The sequence below is a fragment of the Manis pentadactyla genome, chromosome 5 (assembly GCF_030020395.1).
Source record: "Manis pentadactyla isolate mManPen7 chromosome 5, mManPen7.hap1, whole genome shotgun sequence".
NCBI classification, from domain to species: Eukaryota; Metazoa; Chordata; class Mammalia; order Pholidota; family Manidae; genus Manis; species Manis pentadactyla.
This window is the reverse complement of record NC_080023.1, coordinates 5,086,526-5,098,709: the sequence shown is the minus strand read 5'-3', so window position 1 is coordinate 5,098,709 and position 12,184 is coordinate 5,086,526. Positions and strand designations below refer to the sequence as shown.

Sequence of the window (12,184 nt, the reverse complement as noted above, 5' to 3'; positions counted from 1 at the left end):
AGTCACAGCCAAGGTGCTGGGCCCCCCAGGTACAGGGGCTCCCTGAGGCCCAGAGGACAGTCCCACATTCTGAATCCCAGGCCCAGAGCCACACCCAGCATCTCTGGAACACAACAGCATCCTTGGGGCCTGTCCAGCCAACCGCATCCCAGGTTGGCCCCTCCAAGACGGGCTCAGCTGCCCTGGGCCTGTCACCTAGCCCCTCGCTGGTGCCATCGGGTGTGCGCAAGGCATAATTATTGAGGGGGCCGTCTCTGTTGAATTCCTTTCATCACATCACAAAGCAGGGGCCTGAAGACAGATTCCTGACAAGGGAAGTGGGTTCGGAGGAAGCCTCTGAAGCACAATAATCACGCCCCCACACAGGTACGACAGACACACAGCCTGGCCTCACACCGCACAGCCACGTGTGCAGGCGCTTGCAGACACGCAGTCCAACGCTGGCCGTGTGCGGCAGCTTTGACTCTGGCAGGACCAGTGCTGGAGCAGAAGCCAGGGCCTTGGGCTGAGCGTCTGGTCTTAGCTCCCCCTGCCCAGTGCCACAGGCAAAAGGCATTTCCACTCCACAAGCCTTGGTTTCCCCCATTCCGGAAAGCAAACCGGGTTGGGCAAGATCCCAGTGCCCTGTCATCTCAAGGATTAACCCCTGTGGCGCCCCTCCCCCATTTCATGCTCAGCTGCGTCAGTCCCACTTGTAGACTCCGCCTTACAAGGTGCACGTAGGACGGACCTCCCTTGGGAATGAGCGTAATTAGACTCATTTACCAAACCCCCTGCCAACCCCTCCCCAGGCCCCCGGCCACCAAGCTGGGTAAATTATTCATGTTCTATTTTTCCGTCTAACTGTACTCCAACTGTCTGATGGGCTTTTGTTTAATTTCTAATCACACTTTGACAGCTAAGAAAGATTTTCCCTACAAGGAAAGTTCGTCAGATAAACAGGTAGGTGAGAAGAGGCCCAGGGCAAGAGGACAGGCTGAGGAGAGGAGGTGGAAACTCACTCAGCCCCACGCCCCTCACCTGAGCACAGGCGTTGTTCTCTAGCATGGTGGGGTGAATGGTGGCCCCCCAAATACAGGTCCATACCCTGACCCCCAAACACTGGAAACATCACCTTATTTGAGAAGGGGTCTTTGCAGATATAATTAAGGATCTCAAGCTGAGATCTTCAGGACTCCTCGGGGGAGGCCTGACTCCCAGGACAAGTGTCCTTGTAGGAGTCATCCAGGGAGGGCCACGCAACACTGCAACATGGGGGCAGGCTGCAGCGACGCGGACAAGGAAGGCCCGGGACCCGCAGCACCTGGGAGAGGTCCCCCGGGAGCCTCCGGAGGGAGTGCAGCCCCACAACTGGCCTCCGGGCTGGGGGACAGGAGATTTCTGTTGTGTAAGCCACTCAGGGTGTTGAAATTAGCTGTGGGGTCCACGGGCAGTGCAGGTGCCCAGGCTGCTTCCTGGGACCCAAGGAAGAGGGACAGGGGGCACACGCTGGGACCATGTCATCTTTCTCCACATCCACCGCACACGCTTCTAGCACTGTACTTCCATTTTAGCGGCCCCGACCCCGGGGCACGGACCAGGAAGCAGCCTCAGGATCCCTCCCTCCCCCTCCTCTGCCACATCCCACTGTCCTCCAGGTCCCGGGCCTCCGCCTGAAGACGCCTCTGCTCTGCCCCTCACCCAGGCCACCCCTGCCCATAGGGGTCCCTGCCTCTGGTCATCCGCCACCCTCAAAGCGAACTCCCTGAAACCAGGGTTGGGTGTCCCACTGCCCTGCCCATGCACGAAAGAAGTTTAAACACCTGCAAGACCCATTGTGATCAACCTGCCTGCCTTTCCCCAGCCTCACGGTGGGCCACTTCTCCCTCCCCACCCTCCAGCCATACCCAGCAGTTTAAGGGTTCTGGAACATTCCATGGTGGTAGTGGTTTCCACCTGAGCACCAAGGCACCTCCGTCCTTAACAAAGTGGCCCTCTATAAACCTCTTTCTCAAATAACCTGCTTCTCTCATTTTGCTTTGTATCTGTGCTTTGTGTTTCTGCAAGCATCCATCGCAGGGCTTTCCATCATTGGCTTGTTTGTTGAGGGCAGGGACTTGCCTGTTTGATCACTGCTGCACCTTCACACTAGAGGAGTGCTGGCACATAGTAGGTCCTTAGTAAATAGTTGCTGAAGTAAATGAATCAGTCAGCCCATTGTGGGCTCTTCTGGTCAGGGTCAGGGGACTGTGGGAAGTTTCAAACCCATATCCAGGGGAAGAAGCACCTTAAAGTAGAGATGAACAGCAGGGTCAAGGAGACCCCAGGCCACTGGGGTGGGTGGTCCTTTTAGGGTCAGACCGTCCCTGATGAGGAGCCATCTGCCTGCAGTGTGTAGGAAGTATTCCGGCAGGCACCCAGAATCTGGGAAGCACGGTGCTTGGCCGATTCAGCAGTTTCTCAGGTGGGCCCCCACAACTTCCCTTGGTGGCCACGGCACTCTACTCAGAGACCTGTCAGCACCTATATTTTCAGGCCACAGGTACTGGCTGGCTTGTCTGTTTCATTCATGTGACTATGGCAAAATTGTGTTCCTGTTTATGCCCCAAACTCCAGCCAGGCACCTGCTACCCACAGCACCTGTTGTGCCCGTAGGGCTGGCTCTGGGAAAACTGCCTCCCCGTGTGTGTTGTTCAGTCCTCTCCACCCGAGTGAGGCGTACCCCATTCCGTGCATGAGGAAACAGCCTTGACAAGGGGAAGCTACTTGCTCAGGGCCAGGCAGAGAGGGGCCAACCTGGGACTCACTAAGCTGCATTCCAGGGTCCACGATAAGTCCACTATGACGTGGGATGCAAAGCAGAGCAGGGGCAACATGCAACCTCTGGGCCCTGGAAACCTGGCAGGCAGGGAGGGGCTGCCACCTCCCCGGAGCACCCAAGGGCCTAGGAGGATGTTCCCGGTTCCCGGCAGCTGTCTGGCTCCAGCCCCCATGTCAGCAGACACTGACCCCCTTTTCCTTCAGTGCTCAAGGTGAACAGGTGTAGCTCTAGATCAGAGGTGGGCAGGGGTTTTCTGTAAAGGGCCAGAGAGTAACTATTTTAGGCTTGGCAGGTTCTAAGATCTCACCTCACCACACACTCTGCTGTCATAGTGCAAAAGCAGCCCTAGGCAATATGCAAACAGTGTGGCTGTGTGCCCATGACCCTCCATGACCAGCTGGGTTGGCCCCTGGACTGCACTTAGCTGACCCAGGGCTGGAGAGGGGTGCGATCTTGTTTTTGTAACAGCAACTGCCCATGCAGGGCAAGTGTGTAAGCAGCCCCATGGGCCTGGCCTCCGCCCCCAGCATGAGGATGCCCTCAGATGCCCCAGCTCTTCTCCCCAGCCCTGGGAGCTCAGGCCCTCGCCTGGGGGCATCAGCAAAGCTCGGAAATGGGTGTGCGCCATTCCAGAGCGAAGTCTATGGCTCTTCCTGCCAAGGGCACAGGAACGCAATCCAGATGGGCCTTCCGCAGAGTCATCAGGTTTGCAGAGATCTTTACAGAAGCTCCTTCATCTCCTGCTGCCCAAGGCATCACCTTATGTCCTGAAGTTGGCTGGGGTCACACCAGCACCAAGCATTTGGTTGGCCCTCAGTCCCTGGGCCCCTCAGAGGGGCCCTGAAAAGTCAAAGAGAAGGTCACTGTGCTTCCATGGCCCTCGTTCCTCTGAGGTGCACCTCTGAGACTCGGTCTCCCCCACCTGTATGGGGGCCACAAGCACAAAGGGCTGTAACTTACCCCGGGGCAAACCTGCACCAACCACACAAGTCAGGCACGTTTAATGAACACACATCCCTGGTCCGTTCTGGCGAGAAGCCAGGTGGAAACTGCGTGTGGCAAGCAGCCCACAAACACCAGAAAAGTACAGAAATACTAACTAATGTCACGACAGGTTCCAGCAGCAACGCCACAGATGGCTCTGTGAAGACAACAACTGCCCGGGCTTGGGGACATGACTGGGAAACCCTCAGAGCTCTTGGGGACTGGCCCCCACCCTGCCCCTCAGGCCAGGCACTTGGTGTCCCTGCAGGACCCCCACCCTTCAATCCCATGGAGACGGAGGGGGAGGCCAGGGCTGGGAAACGAGTAACCCAGGGCCTCATGCAGGGCGAGGGCAGGATGCTGGCTCCCCAACTTCCTGCTGCTCCCACTGGCCCTCCGCTCTGGAGTGCCTGCATCTCCACATAATACGCAGCTCCCCTAGGGGGTCAGCACCCTCAAGGGCATTGGCTGCCCTGGCTCGCTAGGCTGGCTTGTATCCTCTGCAAGGTGGCTGCTGAGAGTGGGCAGGGGTTCAATGATGAAAAGGATGTGGCCTTGGGTGCCATTGATCGAACTGAGCAAAGCGTGGTTTATCCAGATGTCTCGGCAGGAGTACCTCTCAGGATGGGGAGGCTGTTACCATGGCAACTGAGCAGCGGCCGGAGTGAGGACAGAGGCAGCTCTGCCGAGGCTGTACCATGAGAGACCCCCACGGGCTCCCCAGGGACACCAGGTGTGGGGGCGTGACGAGGAAAGCTGCCTTTCCAGCAGTTTCTCAAAAAAATGACCCGGCTACAAACATAGCTATAAGCATTCAGGCCAAACCATGTCAGACGCTACAGGAGATGCTCAGCAATCTTTGCCTCTGATTAAATTTGCTGCTATAGAGAAAAGCCACAGATGGGTGGCTTAAACAATAAAAAAATTATTTTCTCACAGTTCTGGAGGCTAGAAGTCCAAAATCAAGGTGAGGGCAGGTTGCTTCTCCTGAGGACTCTCTCCTGGGGCGTGTAGAGGGCCGTCTTCTTACTGTGTCTTCCCATGGCCCTCCTGTGCGTGTCTGCATCCAGGTCCCCTCTTCTTACAAGGACACAGGTCATACTGGATCAGGGCCCACCTAGTGGCCTTTTACCCTAATCACCTCTTTAAACACCCTGTCTCCAAATAGAGTCACACTCAGGTCCTGAGGGTTAGAGCTTCAGCACACGGATTCAGGTGGGATGCAGTTCAGCCCGTAGCGGCCCCTTCCCTTCTTCGCTCAGAACCTTGTTAACTGTGAGGGAGCAATCCCGCTCGGAGAGGAAAACCAGATCGGTGGGCTGCATGGGGCTGTGGAATAAAGGGCTGGTCTGCGTAACCACTCACTGCTCAAGCCCACTGAAGTCCTTGTGTGTTTTCTGTGTGGTGAGCCAGGCCACACATCTCAGCTCCGAGCCTTCTTATGTGATTCCTAAATGCTTAGACAGGGAAGAGAGCAGAGTTCTGAGTCACAAAGACCAGGGCTCGACAGTCCAGCCCCACTGAAAACAGCTGTGTGACCTCCAGAAAACTTCTCAACCTCTCTGTGCCCTGCTTTTCTCGCCTGCAGAATGGGCTGATGATACCTGCTTTATGGGACTGTAATGAGGATTTCATGAGATGACGTACATCAAAGGTCTAGCAGATGGTTAGTACTTTTAGCAACAATTAAAGTTAGTTACCTCGGAATCAGAGTCTTTCTGTTCCTCTGAAAAATACATGAAATTAAGTAGGTTGCAAAAGGTGCAATGCTTGTCACCACCAAGGACCATGAGAGTCTGTGCTGAACTGCACCCCTTAGTTTCTGAGAGCCAGGAGGGGAAACCCCAGATAGGACGGAGCCAGGGTGCAGGTCCAAGTGGCTGTGTCCTCATGACCACTGAGAAAGGGCACACCAGACCCCACCCCAACCTCCCAGATATCCTGACGCAGCAGTGAGACCAGAGAGCCCCACAGTGAGCTCTGGGAGACCTATGAGAGCACGTGGTGGGACTTGCAGTGAGTCCCTGAGCTGGTCCGAGGGTCAGGGAAGGGTCCCCTGAGGCAGAGGCATTCAGCCGAGGCCCCACAGTGAGCAGGCAGCCAGGCAGAGGGCCAGGGTCGGGGAGGTCCATGAGACAGGGGTGCCTAAGGCTGAGGAGCTTTGAGAGGGCAGGTGACAGGGCTCTGGAGCATGTTATAGAAGCACCATGGAAGCCCATCAGGAAGGGACCCACGACAGAGTCACCCACGACAGGAAATGTCAGAAAGCTGCTAAAGCCCGCACATCCAGCCACCTGTACCACAAAACAAGCCCCCCTCTGTCCTGCAATGGTGTGAAAAGCATCTACTTTCTCATAATTTCTAAAATAAGAGCCAGGAAACATTACCAATGGGGCTGGATGGGCAATCTGTGTGACTGGGGCTGGGAGGCGTCACCGGAAGGCCCACCCGCTTCCCAGAGTGGGAGAACGGCAGCACCCACGTGAGCTGCGAGAGTCCGTGAAGCCAGCACACGGCACGCTCAGCCCAGTGCTTGCACAGTAGATGCGCATGACAGTGGCTGGGCGGGGGCCGGGGCCGGCCGTCACTGTCATGACCGAGGCAGTGCACGTGACAACAGACTGTACGGGTCTGCGTCCCGAGGCGGCGAGTCTGAATCCTAGGCCCTGCCGCTCTCAGTGGGCGACGCTCGGTAGATGACTTAACATTTCTGTGGCTGTTTCCCCTCTGTAAAAGGGGGTGTTAGTCATGCCCACCCCACAGCGTTGCTGGGAGGAGTAGAAAGGTGAATATGTGCCTCGTGCTTAGAGCGCCGCGCTGTTCGAGGTGACGGTCTTGTGAACGTGATGATGCTCCCGACAGAGTCAGCACCAAGGACAGCGGCCGGCGCCCTCAGCCCAGGGGTGAACCACCGAACGGCCCCGCCTTGCTGAGGCCCCAAAGCTGTGGTGTGAGGGTAATGCTTTAACAACACGCTTTCAGGGTGGAAAACTGATTTTCAGTTTCAGACTTGGGTCATTTCTGAGAAGACACCCTTCTCTGTAGGGTGTTACTGTGGGAAGATGAAAAAAAACAGCTTGACAGTGGGTCAGGGCTGGAGCGGGTCGTGTGTGTACAGTGCCCCGGGCCCTACACTTGGGGGCCACACCACCCTCCCAGCCGCCAGCACAGGACGCACACCCCATTGGAAGGAGGCTGAGGAAGGCTGAGTGTCTGGCAGGGTCCTCGGTGAATGAGTGGTGGCGGCAGGTTGGACCCCGTGCTCTATGTGTGTTGGGCCGGCACAGAGACTGGCATGTGGAGGGGCCTTAGCTGATCCCTTTTGCCACTGTCCATGCAGAGAACAAGCCAGGCCCACAGGCAGCCAAGTGCTGACGGAGCTCTGGAGCCTCTGCCCCCAGTCACCGCACCACCATTCAGCCTAGCTTCAGGACCTGCTCTGTGAACGGCAACCAGAAATCTGTTCCAGAGTGAGGCTTGGCACGGTGCTAGCTTCCACCGTGAGAGATTACTCAGGGGGGAGGAAAATCAGCTGAACCATCTTCACAATTCTCCGGATGCTAAAAATAAAGTGGAAGTCCATCAACTGAGGTTCTTGTGCAGTCTGTTGCCTTTAAGCTGTGCAGAACTCAAGAAAAATCGCTCGGTCCTGCCCGGTGCTCTCAAAATGCTGGTATTACAGGACGCGAGACATTGTTTAAACAGATGTGGGGACGGCACTGGGGAAACAAGGGCTTTAATGATTAGAGAAGACAGGGGTTTTATGAGAATCAGACTTAAATATGTGAGAGGTGGTTGTTGAAGAGGGAAAATAATCCTGACCCCCTGCTGGGCCCTGATTAGTACCAGGCTCTTTACATGAGTGATTTCTTCATTCCTTACAAATATCTTTATGATAAGGAATTTGGCCCATTTTATATTCATGGAAATTGATGGCCAAGGAGGTTAACCAACAAATTTGAGCCCAGACTGCTTCTCTTTAGTGTCTAGGATCTCTAGGCCCCTGGAGCCCAGATTCACAAGGAGTCTATTTCTAAGACCAAGTGGAAACTGAACTTCCTCACTCCAAAGTCAACATCGGCAACCATTCATAAGCACCTACTATGTGCTGAGCCTTGCATTATGTGTGGGGATACAGAGGGCTCAAACTGGGCTTCTGATCTCAAAGGTTTCACCAGAAAATGGGGGAGGTGGTCACAGTGACAGAGAAGGAAATGGGAGGCAGCCAGGCTTCAAGAGCAAGAAAGGAAGGCCTGGAGAAGAATCAGAAGGCAGGGCTGCCCCTGGCCCTTGACAGGAAGGGAAGTGGCCTGCAGGTGTGGGCGAGCCCAACGCACAGGACCCTGGGGAGGCATGCAAGGACCGGCCACCAAGAGCCCCGGACACTGTTGAGGGATTCACACTTCCTCCAGAAAGTGATGGGGAGCTGCTGACAGCTGGGAGCAGAGGACGGTAGTGGTCAGGCCAGAGGTCGCAATGAACCACGCCTGCGGCTCTCTGGGGGGCAGGCTGGCTGGACGATGTGGGATTCAGGCCACTGGCAGGCAGGAATGGGGTGTCCGGGGCTGGGCCTTCGGCAGGAATGGAGAGGACAGCATGACTCCAGGGCCCTCTGGGGGGCGGACGGGAGGGGTCGGGCATCTCTTTCCATTTTGTGGGTGAGGGAGAGGAAGGAGGCTGGCGGCTCCTGATGTCTGAGCCTTGGTCACAAAGGCACTGCTCCGTGTAGGTGCCTGGCACGCAGCAGAGGCACAGTGAGTGCCAGGCTACCCTCCCTCTGTCCAGAGCAGCCACTTCAGAAGTCAGCAGAGGAAAGGACCTCTGAGTCGGCTTCCTTACTCTTCTTACTGTCAAAACAATGCCCAGTTTTTCTCCTTTATTCAAAAGGTTTTCCTTTCACTTAAAACCTTTGCTAAAAATCCATTCAGCTTAAGTGAAAGTGTTACTTTTTGGACGTGAGGAGACGGCACGGAGGCCGAACAGCAGCGTCGGAGCAAATCAAGACACCAGCGAGCAAGAGTTAAAGGAATGTGAGCTCCCAGGTCTAGAATCCCCGGGAGGTACCATGCAGAGGCGTCCCAAGACTCAGAGCGATTCCCCAGCTTAGCAGAGAGTCACAGCTGCCTTTCTGGACGCCTCCCACGTTGGAAATGAAACACCCTTTCTAATTACTCAGCTGCTATCGGAATCATCGTCGCACCTGCAAGCCACGGTCCTGACACCCTCCCTGCCAGAGGAGGCTGGGCTCCACGGGACGGGTGCCAGTTTTTGCTGCTCTGGGTCCGTTTTGTCCTTCTGGTGGCCCAGCAGCAGGCCATGGGGAATGCCACATGCAACCTGGTTCCCTGATGAACTGCTCTGATCAGGGAAAGTCTCCACGACCATCGCATACCCTGGAGACTCCACTCAGCTCCTGCCATCTGCCCACGTGGTGCATAGGTCCTGTGGGCATGGACCACGTGAGCCCAGCCTCAGAACTCCTCTCTAAGGGCTGGAGTGTTTTTATATTTTGATCAGCTCACATTCGTTTTCACAAAGTTACAGGCTACGTACTACACACAGGTTCTTCACAAAGAGTCATGGGCAGGATCTGAGCCACAGACACGCTCTGGGTTCCCACAGGGACCTGCAATCCACTGATGCCCCCCTGTTGTCCCCGGCCCTCACCACCTTGCCTGGCTTAGATCCAAGGGCCATTCATTATTTTCCCTCCCTTGCAAACACTCTCAGCCCCACGGCTGCTTATTCAGTTGGCAAACCATGACTGCAGCTCACTCTCCCAGTCCAGCTCTACGTGGCTGGAGAAACACACACATCGCCATTTGCTGTCCCACTCATTCCCCATAATGCTTAGCAGTTGCTTGATGTTGCATGCTTCACCTGTTTGTCATGTTAATAGTTTATCATCTGTCTGCTCCAGGAGGGCAGGAATCTTTGTCTAGTTCAGACATTGGAAACAGGGCCTGGCACACAGTAGGTGCTCAATAAATATACTGGTGAATGGCATGTTCTCTAACATGTGGTCAGGGCACAGTCTGTGTGTTCAAGATGGAGTGAGGAGGCAGAACGGACAGTAAGGACTCAGGAGGGCTGTGTCTGCAGTTTTGGGATGGACCAACCCTCCTTTCTTATTCACAACTAACCTATTCCAACGTCCTGTGGTCACCTTGGTCCAAAAGACAGTGATGAAAACAGAGATCCGTTTTCACAATCTCTCTACTCCACTGCCTCTGCCCACAGCCATGCACCTGCCCTGCTGGAATCCAGTTCCCCCATGACACACACCCGCAGTGCTGGGGGCTCCCTCCAAGCCGAGCAGGGCCGCTCCCCTGCTTCCAGCGCAGCATAGCTTCTAACTGCCTGACAGCAGGTAAGAGGGAGGCAGACACAGAATGCAGACCCACGTCCTGAGAAAGGTTTCTAACTATGTAGCTATTTAACCTGAAATCTGAGTTAATTAAAGTGGAATTAGATACAAACTTCCTTTGCTCAGTGTCGTGAACCATTGGAACACGTGGCTAGCAGCACATGCAGATACAGGACACGTCCATTACCACAGAAAGTTCTCCTGGGCAGGGACAAGGATGGATTTTGTTCCCATGGCTTTGTTTTCCTAGCATTTATCTTTATGGCTACCACCTGTTTATGAAATGTGATATATTTTGTTTTCATTTATGGTAGTTGAAGTTAAAAATACATTTATTTAGGCAACAATTAAGCAAACCAATTTAAATAAAATTAATAAAAATGAGAAAAACTGGGAAAGTAAATGAAGGAACACGCGGCGCCAGATGTAGTGGCAGCCGTGAACGGGTTTGGCGAGTGACTGACGCTAGGAGCAAGTTCACTGCGCACGTCATCATGGCACTGTGATCACCCCCGCCTCCTCCCAGGACCCTGCTCATCTCGGCCTCCCATGCCGGGGGCTTCCTACCCACGGCCCTCCTGGTAGCCCACCACAGCCTGTGCCGCCTGGGGCAGAGCCAAGTTTCTTTCATTGTCCCTGTGTCCCTCCTGGAGCCCCAGCCTCCTGATCATAGGACTAGGGTGGGCCTACGGTGGGTGATTCATCTCCCTGGGCTGTTGTAAGGATTCAATCGTACTAAAGGCAGCCCTTTTAAAGTGTCAAAACCCTGCAGCTGTGTAAGGGATTGGGTTTCATTTCTCACATTCAACATACCCATCCTCGTGGCCCTTCTTTCCCAGGCCGTGCGGAGGGTCAGCCAGATGCCCAGCCCGGCCCCCTCTATCCAGCCAAATCTGAGCTTCTGTCCTGCAAAGCATCTCCAGCCTCAGCAATCCCGGGAGTCTCCCTGAGCCCGCCGTCCGCACCACCCTCTGGGCTCTGAGCACTCTCTTGGGGAGCAAGAGGAAGGAGACACGGGCTGGCGTTTCCTGACACCACCAAGCCCAGCTTAAGGTCAGTGCATCTCAGAGGGCCTCCCTGAGGAGGAGGGGGCAGGGTGGGGGCAGGTGCAGCTCCTCACCAAGACCTGTGAACTTGAGGGACAAGAGCCAGACCCCTGCAGAGGCTCACCCCAATGCGGAAGCCCATGCCTCCACCCCACACCCACCTGCTGGCCCAGGCGACAGCCCTGCTCACCTCGTCCTGGTCCCTGGGGTCTCCCTGCCCAGTGGTCTCTGGCCGGTCCCTGGCTCTTGGGCCCCAAAGGTGTTTCTTCCTCTTTCTCTCCTCTGAACCCCCAGACTGCTCCCCTCTGCTCCCCAGCTTCCTCCCAGCTAGTCCTGGCCTCTGCTCTGAGGGACACAGCCTGCGCCCGACCAGTGAGACGGCAGGGGGAGGAGGCACGGCACTCCCGCTTCAGGAGCTTCTCGTGGCGGAGCTGTCTGGCCCCCGGCCCAGAGGGGACACGCGGGGCCGTCAGCATGCACAACAGCTCTCGGGGGCCTCCCACCTCCTTCGGCTGCACATCTGCACAGCAGCCTTCACAAGGGCAATTTGGTGTAAAGACTGGAAATGAGGACTCGGGCTGGAGGGCCTGGCTTTGACACTTGCTCCGTGGGAGTTTGAGCAGTTCACTTGGGCCCCCTGTGGCAGTTTCCTGTCTGTGAAGGTCATGGTAGCACCCCCCTCCTGGGTTGTTGTGAGGGTGACATGAGTTAATGTGGACACATGTGATGTCAGGCCCAGATCCTCACTGTGAGGATGGTGAGGACGACTGGTCTGCAGGGCAGTGACACCCTAGCACCCTGTGGCCCCTCCCAGGCCCACGCTCATCTCTCAGGTTCCTTCCTCTCCAGGAGGTGGGCCTAGAGTCGACTGCATTGCCCCTGGCTTGGGGCAGACACGGGGCCCACCAAGAAGCTTCTCCCCCTTGACTCTGTCCAGCTGGGCTTCTGACATCTGGTTGTTACTCTAAGTGACCGTCGAACATGGAA

At 55.8% G+C, this 12,184-nt stretch overlaps 1 protein-coding gene across 2 annotated transcripts in view; it reads right to left on the bottom strand.

Annotated features, from left to right (window-relative positions):
- The window catches only part of PPP2R2C (protein phosphatase 2 regulatory subunit Bgamma), a 139,218-nt gene that overhangs the window by 31,075 nt on the left and 95,959 nt on the right, over positions 1 to 12,184 (bottom strand). The gene's annotated exons all lie outside the window — the stretch shown is intronic.